We start from the raw sequence: 10,619 nt of genomic DNA, 5'->3' as shown, positions 1-10,619 counted from the left end.
TTGGACCACGTCCCATTCTTCCGCCAAGTTTTGTGGAAATCTGTTGAGTGTTTTTTTGTTATCCCACTGACAAACAAATAAACGGACAAGGGGGAAAATGTAACTTCCTTAGAAGAGGTATCTACCTCGGTCGTAATTCTCCTCGATTCTCTCAGCTGCAGCCACCATTTACAACCCCCAAAAATCACATGTAACTTCTTAGTTGTGTATGTGATGTATTATATAACTCTTGCACTGTATTAACAAGGTCTGCATCACTTACAGGTCTACATTTAGCTCGGGACATGAGACAGACTCATTACCTGTCTGCTGGGATTCCTGGGCTAATTCAGGCACAGGACCTCAAGCTATCACTGTCAGTCAGAGTTTAGAAAAGAAAAACCATGTGGTTCTCATGCTGCCACTTTAATGGCCTTCATCCTTCAGGTACATCAAACGCTGTCAGCGCTCTTCAGTATAGCCTCTCATTGTATCCTAACAGAAAGGAGAATCTTAAGCATCATCTTCAGCCAAGAGTGAGTCAACACATGTGGAGAGAGTTTACCTAATACACTAAATATTGTGTCAAATTAGATTCATGTGCCAGATTGCTTTTATCACCCGAGGATTTAAATGTTAACGTGTGTGTGTGTGTGCGTGTGTGAGGTGGGGGAATCCATACTGTACGTGTGCTGGGAGGGGTCGGAATGAGTCATGGTTTAGTTCACTCATGCTGAACACATTGAAATGTTTTACGCGTTTCCATGGCGATACAATAGAAAACAGCCACCCACAGTATGTCTGCGAGGGAGCTGTAGCGTGTCTGTGTTAACGTGTGTGTTTCTGTGTCTGACCACCTTTGGGGACAAATTTCAGACTATAGAGACTATAATTGTGGACGTCTTGTGCGATTGGGGAAACATATTTCTCACCAATTGGTAATAGGTGTAGTTTATGGTGGTGTATGTGTGTGTGTGTGTGTGTGTGTGTGTAGTAAGTTACAAAACCATTAACCACCAGAACACTGTGAGCCTACTGGGGAATGTATCACCAGTCCTCCCCTGCTCGGTTTTCCTCTGTTTTTCTCTTTCTTCATCTACTGGCTATGTTTACATGCACACCCATACTCCTTTTCCAGGGAGAAGACTACACAGAATTTCTCTTTTTTTGAAGATGGCCATGAAAAAAATATAGTTGTAGAATAGGATACAGTATAAGTCAAGTTGTTCTCAAACTAAATTCTATATCATTTGTGGAGTAACACAGACGATCTGGGATTATGTTTATTTATGGATCCATGATTATAGAGGTATGCAGAATCCTGCCATGCATAAATAATAAATGTTGCAGAATACATAAAAATACCACTGTCCAAAGCAAGCTCAAACAGACTGAACTCCAAAACATAACAGTAAGAAGTAAGTAAGACCTGCGGACAACCAAAGCCTGGTCAAATGTGATTGGTTAAACTAGAAACGGAAACCAAAATGCTTCAGACCCAAAAATCTTACTTTAGCTTTCTGCATATTCACATGCAGAATCTGTTTATAGAGATTATAACAATTCAGATTGTGGGGATCATGAATGTTTGCACCAAAATACATTACCATCCAATATATGTCAAGACATTTAATTCTCAACAACTAATGTCAACCAGCTGGTGGCGCTAAAGGAACAGTAAATGGATCACTTAAGTCATTACGATTCATCCTCTGAGGAGCATGAATGTCTATAATTCGGTCTGACAAGTTTTTAACAGATCAGAGTTTATAATATCATATTGTCAATCAGTAACTGTACAAAAGCACAAAGTAACTAACAACATGTGCATCATAATGTAATTCACACTCTGTCTGATTTCCATTTTGTTGCAGCCGCACTGTTCAGGGGATTTTTTGTAATATTATAATATGTGCACCATTTTTTATAGCTGACATAAGCTGCTGACTGCAGCAGCTGCTGATAACAACCTTGCTCAGGGACTTTGGAGGCTTTGAGACTGTCTACTCAGACAATACCATGAACACATAAAGAAACAAAAATATAAATATTACATAAACAAAATAAACAAAATATAACAACAGCAACAAAAACTTTCTGTCATTGGCCTCTGTGTGTGTGTGTGTGCGAGATGTGACTGAAAGGAGGCTGCGGGCAGGAAATCCATACTGCCGGGTGGGATAAGCCCAGCTCTCTCGGACCAGCATTATCATTCCGGACCGGCCTTTGTCCGGCAACAGACACATTCTTTTTGCACCAACTACTTCTCTCTTACAATTTCTCAAACAGCACACAACAATGAAACAACATTAAAAAAAAACATAACGAATCTCAACCGTCTCTTCGCTACCTAGAAACGTATTTCTAAGAACCAAGGAAACCGAAAGCACTGAAAAAGAACAAAACTCTTCATTCCACAGTCCACATTTTAGAACATAGGAAGTGTGTAGCAGGAGGTGAGAGAGAAAGAGAAATGAGGCCAGAGAAAAAAGCATGGCATAGTCTAATTTTGTAGAGAAGAGGGAGAGGCTCCAGGTTGATACTCAGCTGTGAAACCCACAGAGGGGAATCCTCTGCACAACAGAGACAGCTTTGTCTCAGCAGCCTACGATGGGAATAGATGTTAGAGTCTCTGCAGGCAACGAGTTCTGGCAGTGAAAGTACTTCAAAGTAGTTAAAAGGGTGCAAAGACACAGAAAAAAGGGGTAAAATCAATCCTCTGACACCTATTGAACTCCAGGTTTCGCTGTCCAGGCATGTTGTTGCCCTTCCTCCTGGTTGAACCGGTCACGGCCCCCTACCACATTTTTCTGACCTGCCTCAAAGGGCCACACAAAAAGTCTACGTTATAAGGTTGTAAGAGCGGTCAGTGGGTGTCTGTTTCATTGCGTTTATGACAGAAAGGGAGGAAGTTGAAGAACTGTTGTTATGATGTCATGTCTCTGGTGAGTTGGTTCAGTTAGATGAGGAGGTGAGGAAAGCGGAAATACGGGTTGAAACTGCAGAAAATGAAATTATTGGAGTTGGCTATTGCCTGTTTATGGCGCCTCTAGGGAACAATTTTGTTTAAGAGCCAGATAACAAAGACTATGAGGCTAAAGGAAGGTCGTTCTCTTAATAGCTGTAGGTTCAACCTAAAAAAAACACTGCAGAGCTTAGAAACTATCTGTCCCTCTTAAAGCAACACTATCACATCGTTCTCTACCATTACATAGCAGTTTCAAAGAGAGTTGGATCGTACAATGACTTGGAACACGGAGAATGGTGCTGCCTTCATAACCACTCCTCACCCTTAATGCCTGTTTTGGCTCTATGCAACTTAGGTGAGCGGGTTCAATCTCCTGCGAGATGCTTAACTGATGCTTAACTCATCTTGAATGGCAAGAATCAGGCCCAGCAAGTTCAAGAGTAAAGCTGATCTGTAGATCAGTGAAATAGACCTAGAAGTGATCAAAAACCAGGGATATCTCCTATATTAGTTATATTATATTATTAGGTATATTAGTTGTAGCGGCAGCTCTTCTGGTTCAGAAATTGGCAATTATAAGGAATATTCCCCGCTCAGTTGTGTTTCAGTTCAGTAAGTTTTTTCTCTATGGCACGGATATGGAGCCATATAGAACTAATCACCACATGGGGCTTAAGAGGGTGTTGCCTCCTCCATGTTAGTGGATGGCACATGGACCATCTAAAAAGTGTACACGTCAAATACATTTTTCTCAATGATGGTGTCAGTCATTTTAGGTCATTCTTATCACACTGATGAATGTCCAGATGTTCATTTTTCTGGTAAGATTGGTTTTAATTGGTTATTTGTTGCTATCAATATGACAGCCGATAATGACTCAAGATTGGTCGAGCAAAGTGTAACAGCAGGACCTCACCGCCGTGGCTTCATCCCAAGATCGCCACTGCGCAGACTCTGGCTTGAAATGCACAACATGGCAGCATTTCTATCAGGGATATTTTGTCTTCATTTCTGGATAGTGGGAGGAAGTGGAGATGCGTTGTCCAGTCTATGAGGTAAAGTTACATAGTGTTGCTTAAAGGACAGATGCGTAATTAATTTTCTTGAAATACAGTGATTTGTCATACTGTAGTCATACTGTAAACTATGTTGACTGCATGTCCTCTTCTTGATAGTGATTATGATAACTGCTACTTTGAAGTTGCCTGAAAACACACATCTGTATCAGCTGTGGTGCTTTGAACTTAGAATCTGTGATGTAATGGAGAAACTTAACTGTAATGTTGACCCCACAGATCAGTGTCTGGCTGTCTGATACAATCTGAGGAGGAGAAGGAGATGGGTGGGATCCTCATGTGTGTGTAACCCTGTCACAGATCAGCTCTGTGACCCGCAAGCTGTTCATTACATTTTATTGGCCAATCAGTGTTTGTCTTTGCCGGGACAAGTTGAGGCCGGCCCCGTTGATGGTCCTTGCTTCAGGCTGACTCCACCTTTCCTGAGCATTAACATAAACAGACATACATTAAAAAAAAGGGGGGGAACTATAAAATGTTACAAATGGCCCATGGCCAGCTACACTACTTGTGTTTTTACTTGGAGATGAAATAATAAAACACAGTCAGAGCAAACACACAAAGCCCCGAGTGGCTGATGTTAAGGATGAAACTGTCTTCACAGTGGACACTCGAGCATTTCTCAGAATCCAGGAGTGGTCCGAGCCAAAACACACTGCACGCTGCATACAGAGCCATCTGGCTATAGCCATGCACACACACACACACACACAAACTGAAGCTTGAAGCTGAAACAAGCTTTATTGCCTTTTTAGCTATTTTGTCCACTTGACCTTTGGTTGTAAGCATATTTTTCTATCTTCATTGAATATAAATAACCTAAACCATGGTCCAGACCTCTCCTTTGTATCCCATAAAATTCATCACATATATATTTTTCTTGTCTTGGGTAAAATAATTGTTCCATTTGATAAACTTTGTATTTATCCTTCTCATTTCAATTTTGTCTGTAATGTATTTATTAGAACTACTAGAACTATTAGAGCTATTCAATAGTACTCATAATTACTGAGCACATAGTAACAAAAACAATGATTTCTGTTGTAAATAATTAATTAATTAATTAAATATAAAGTTGTTTTGAGTTCTATTTACATCTGCAGTACTTTTGGCCCCCTCTATGGACATTAACGAAACATCCTGTTATGCAACATGGGGTCTTTCAGGTAAAAAAAGCACAACGACCATGTTGTGATTAGGCTGCACTGCTCCTTTAAAAACATGACATGAAATATTTTTACAGCAGGAATTCCTGAGCGGGTGTGGTTGCTGCTGGGTTGTTTGGGACTGGACAAAAACAGACCACAGCTTTCCATCCATCCAACTATTCCTCTCTTTCTTTTTCTGCCTTTCTTTGTCTCTCCCTCGCTCCATTTGCAGAGGAACTGTCTGTCTGTTTTCATTCTCTCCGGGGGGTCGTTTAAATGAGGCACTGACGTCACAGCCGGGAGACCTGAGGTGACCTCTGTCGAATCTTTGCTAAAATAACAGGATTGGTACTTGCACGTGCATCGTCTAATTAAGAGAGCTGAATACAGAGTGGTGAGTCTCTCAGTCTAAACCATTTCTCAACACAACAGGGATTAGGAGCATATTTGTGCAGTCCGAGTCTAATGGTTTTGAGAGTCTGCAAGAACGTATTTGTTAACTTTTAAAAAGTCATAAAACTCAATTTATTGCAAGTGGCCTTCACAATATTTACTGTAGTTCGTCAAACTGACATCAATACCACAACATTAGCTGTCTTAAAACAGCAAATCGCAGCTCCTTTAATGGATGCAGACAGACTCAGGCACATGGACTCATGTCCACATGCTGTACACACACCAGCCAATGACTCAGCAGTCACAACATTTAACTTACAATCTGAGCTTCATATGTTTGGATTTAGATACAAGCTTCAAGTGAACAGTCTGTACTAAAAGTGGCACAATCGGAGCCAGGTGACTCAGAGGAATACTACACTTTATACTGCCTTAGCACTCGGTATACTTTCTGTGAGATACATGATGAAATGTTGAAACAAGACTTCGAGTCTACAACCACGGCATAACTCTGTGAGGCAGTTCCATAGACTGTATACAAAGATGTATGACGCGTCTCCTTTTTCTCCAACAATCCAAAAATGAAGTAAAAATATCCTGGATACAAACAATCTTGCCGATTGGGAGTGCGCGCAGTAGCGATCGGGAGATGGGGCAGCGTTATCGAGGTCCCGCCGAAACAAGCAGTCAATCAATCGTGAGTCACTGTCAGCTGTCTACATTAAATAGCTCATTGAAACCACACTTACCAGACAAATTAGAGCTTGGACATAATGTCAGTGTGATCTTTGAGAAACATGTACTTTAGCTTTCTAGTTTGTTCCATGTACCAGCTGCGAACAAGGAGAAGGCAGGGTTCATGGTCTATATTGCAGCCAGCATCTAGGGGGCAATGGAGACAGGTTGACTTCACTTTTGGGGAGCTGTCATGTTGTCATCCTTATGATAAAGTATGAAAAGTTAGTGGATAACCAAGGTGATTATAGTTCATCATCAGGTAAACACAAATCGGTGTATTTAAATGTCCATCTCAAATGTTTTCAGAATATTTCACTTAAAATAAAAGGTGTATGCCTCCTGATGGTGCTACAGAAAGGTCACTGCAACACTACAGGCATTAGGCGTTATCTTTCAGGGCCAAGAACGTCTAATAATCCATCCAATAGTTGTTGAGATAATTCAGCCTGGAAAATCAGTACTACTGAATCTGAACAATACTAATCTGGGTCTGCAGGCAGCACCACCTCTGCAGTCCCGCTACTGATATCAATACATATCTTTAAGTATGGAATTATGCCGATCACATGAAAGACCCTGTTGAAAGGAATACTATTGGCCTACAGAAAATGCAAATGTTACATACAAGCTTTTACACACAGCTTTGCGTGCATCAATAAAACCCAGTTCACAACTTTAAAAAACACCATAGTCCCAAGAACCCTTCATTATGTTTTTGTTTACAGATTTACACATCAATGTTCAGTATCTCCTAAAAAACACTCTGTGGATGACACAGCATCTGCAGCACCAACAGTATGAACCTCACCAGCTGAACACGTGAGCTCTTCTCATCACCAAATCAGCTCTTCTCATCTGCAGTGCGCCTTCATGGGAACTGGTTGTGATGGTGCAGCAGTATGAAGGTGATAACACTGAACAATAAAAGATTGTCAGTAGAGGTTGACACAACATGAAATAAGCTCAGGTTCTGTCCCAACACTTTCAAATGAGGGCTATTTTCAAACTATCCACTTGGTGGCCACCACTTGTTCCCTGTGTCTTTTTAATGGTTAGCGTGTATGTCATCTTTCAATGGAGGAAACAATAGAAAAAACGCATTGAAGGAGGACATGGGCCCCCACTACTTCATTATATTAAGTGATCCCTTAAGACAGGGAAAAGCCAACTGGTACAAACACTGGGTGGCTGATGACAGTGAGAAGATGGCACTAGACAATTATGTGGCAGAGGCACTCTGTTTGAGTAAACACCAGGTAAGGTCACTGTCATTAAAACACACTTAACCACAGTGAGACAATCCTGTGTGATGCATGGTGTGACGGACAAAAGGAAACAACAAAGTGACCGAGTAGCAGTCACAATTTGGAAAAGTAGGCTTGTTATGAGAAGGACAGTTGAAATCCACTGACCAGCAGAGAAAATCTGCTCTCAGGACACTGAATGAGAAACATTCTGCTCCATCACAATGAGTAGTTGTCAAGGTGTCCTTGTGCAAGGCATTTTATCTCTTATCCCAGTAGGAGACTGGTTGTACTGGGAGGCACCGGGGTGGAAGTGAGATTATGAAGGAAGACTGTGATTGAAAATGGCATTGATGCTCTTCTTATTTACTATGACAAACAATATTTACTGCTGCCTTACTGTACCCCAGAGGCACAATTATTATATTATTTCAGAGCCAGTATTCTTAAGAGTGAACTTTACATGAGAACATGTTAAATTTAAATTTGTACCTGAGAATAAACAGACATGTACAGAATTATTCTGTCTTGTAATGAATAAATACTGATAAGCTTTTCCGTACCACGGAATGTTTCTAGAACTTGTTCGACAGGATACGCAGAACATGATTGGAATGTTAACGTCTCTATACTTTGTCTTCCTGACATTTTGTGAACGTGCTCTAAACACTTGATTCCATTAGTACAGACTTTTACCATTACCACTTATAACAAACAAGGCCTGTTGAGTTCAGACAAAAACAACTGTAATTATTTATCTGTGTATATGACTGTTGGGTAATATTTCAGAGGATAAGGATTTTTACCCTAAAAAACACAACCAAAACCGTAACTTCTGAGCAGCCAGTGTAAATAAGAATAGCTGGTTTGGCGTTAGGTGTGTTCAATATAATGAACTATGATTGTTATTTCTTACCCTATTTTCTTAAGCATTATTTCACAATCACATGAGAAAAAAATCGTAATCCCCTGAAAACTTGAATTTGATAAAACAAGTAAAATGGTATAAAAACATGGGTACAACCAAAATGAAATCATGCATAAAGTGCATCTCAAATTTGAGTAAATGCATTCTGCATAGTGATCTGTGTTGTTGGACCACCACCAAAGTCCCATCCTAAGCCAAGAAGTAACAGTCAGCTTCAAATGGCAGAAAAGGTTATAAATATGAACAACATAAAGATCACCGGTTCTGTGTATTTCATATCTCCAAGCTCTCTCTGGATATTGAGGCCTCATAAAATTTAAGAGATCAAAGAGGGAAGAGAAACAGGAGAAACAGGTGGAAGAGGAGGACACACTAACAGGATGTTCTGGGGAGTTTGGAACTGCCGATTGGAGCAGACAGTAACAGACTAGTCCAAATGAATGTCCAGCATATGGTCTATCTCAGTGGGACATTCAGTCCTGAACCACAACGCCCCCTTAAATATTTGGTTTTCCCCTACCCACAAACACTAAAGATCTCTCAATCCTCTATGAAGGAAATAACAGAAATAAATGATGATTTTTAGGCAGTCAAGTGAGGGAGTGGGATCCTGTGTTGGTGTGCATCAGCTCAACAGTGTTACACTGCTGAGACTGTTGATCCCTGGACATGACGTCATGTAAATTACTGTGTCTCTCTCCTAAAGCCTAGACTGGCCAAAACACAGTCACAGTGCTCAACAAGGGTGAGTTAGATAAACATGACATATTTTTCTGGAGAACAAGGGAGGTAATCTTTGTCATGGAAACAATGAATCATGATCTCAGAGGAATGACACACATATAATACAGGGTGTTAGCTAAAACGCTAAAAATAAGAGCATATTGGGTGCAAAAGGGTAATGTAAATACCAAAAAGTGGGTTTTGTCGCTAAATGTAGTTTAGCAAAACAAAAAACAACAGCCTGTTCAAAACGTAAAAAAACACAAATGATCCTATTTATGTCTAAGATCCGTATTGATCATGTCTTTGGTGAAAGATGACATCCACAAACGTAAGAAAATAACAAGACGGACAAACATAGAGAAAAGACTGCAGCGTTATCCACAGCATGGTATTATGTCTGTCATTTAGTAAGGAAGTACCGTGAGATTGTACCGCCATCTAGTGGTGTCTCTTACATAGTTTCTTATGTGTTTAGAAATGTTCAAAAGTAGTGTTTAAAGGACATGGGCGTCATAAGAAAAAAGGTAAAAAACTAATAATGATTAAAAGAATGCCAAATTAGGGTAAACATAACAAAAGATACAGGTCTCATTGAAATTTCACCGCACACATTGAACCTCCTCTATCATCTGACACATGTTTTCATGTCTCCTGCAGCTCTGTCTAATCCTCTACAGCCCTCGCCTCGAACCACAGAGGAGGACCACCTGTCCACTGGTCCATTGTTGGGGTCAGAAGTTTACACGAAAACCAATCCTCCCATGGGAAGTGACCAGAAAAGTGCAGGCAGCTATTTAAAGACCTCTCGATAATGAGGAGGCCCGGGTGGAATCCTTGGAGCCATGGTGTCTTTCATCATACACACACAAACACACACCGTAAACCCCCCGACACCCCTCCACCTCTGACCAGCCATAATAGTTGTTACCAGCTGCAACTCCATCTGTTCATCTTCCAGTACAGAAGTTGCCAGAGATGCTGTCTGTGTGCTTAAAGTTCTACTGATGCAAGCTTTTTTCGTCAAACCAAAGACATATTCAGTGAGTGTATAATAAAATTTGACTTTAGAATGCAAGTTCATAATACCAAATAAGCTTATTATTCCATACTAGATATATCAAAAACAATATGTATATCAAAGCAATGGCTCAAGAGAAAGTTAGTGACACTAAAAACACGTAATGTCTGAACAAATGGAACATTAGACAAACTACTTATAAACTTAATATGGCTGCCAGGTGCTTGGTCTAATTCTTAGACGTCCATTTCGGCAAATCCCCTCTCTCTCTCTCTCTCTCTCTCTCTGTCTCTCTCTCTCGGGTTGAAACGGCCTGCCCAGTGTTTATTAATAAACCTAAACAGATTTGAGGTAGTCATGGCCACACATAGCAGCACACTGACAGAGAGAGGAGGCTG

This window comes from Hippoglossus hippoglossus, chromosome 11 (assembly GCF_009819705.1).
Source record: "Hippoglossus hippoglossus isolate fHipHip1 chromosome 11, fHipHip1.pri, whole genome shotgun sequence".
NCBI lineage: Eukaryota > Metazoa > Chordata > Actinopteri > Pleuronectiformes > Pleuronectidae > Hippoglossus > Hippoglossus hippoglossus.
This window is presented reverse-complemented; position numbering follows the sequence as displayed.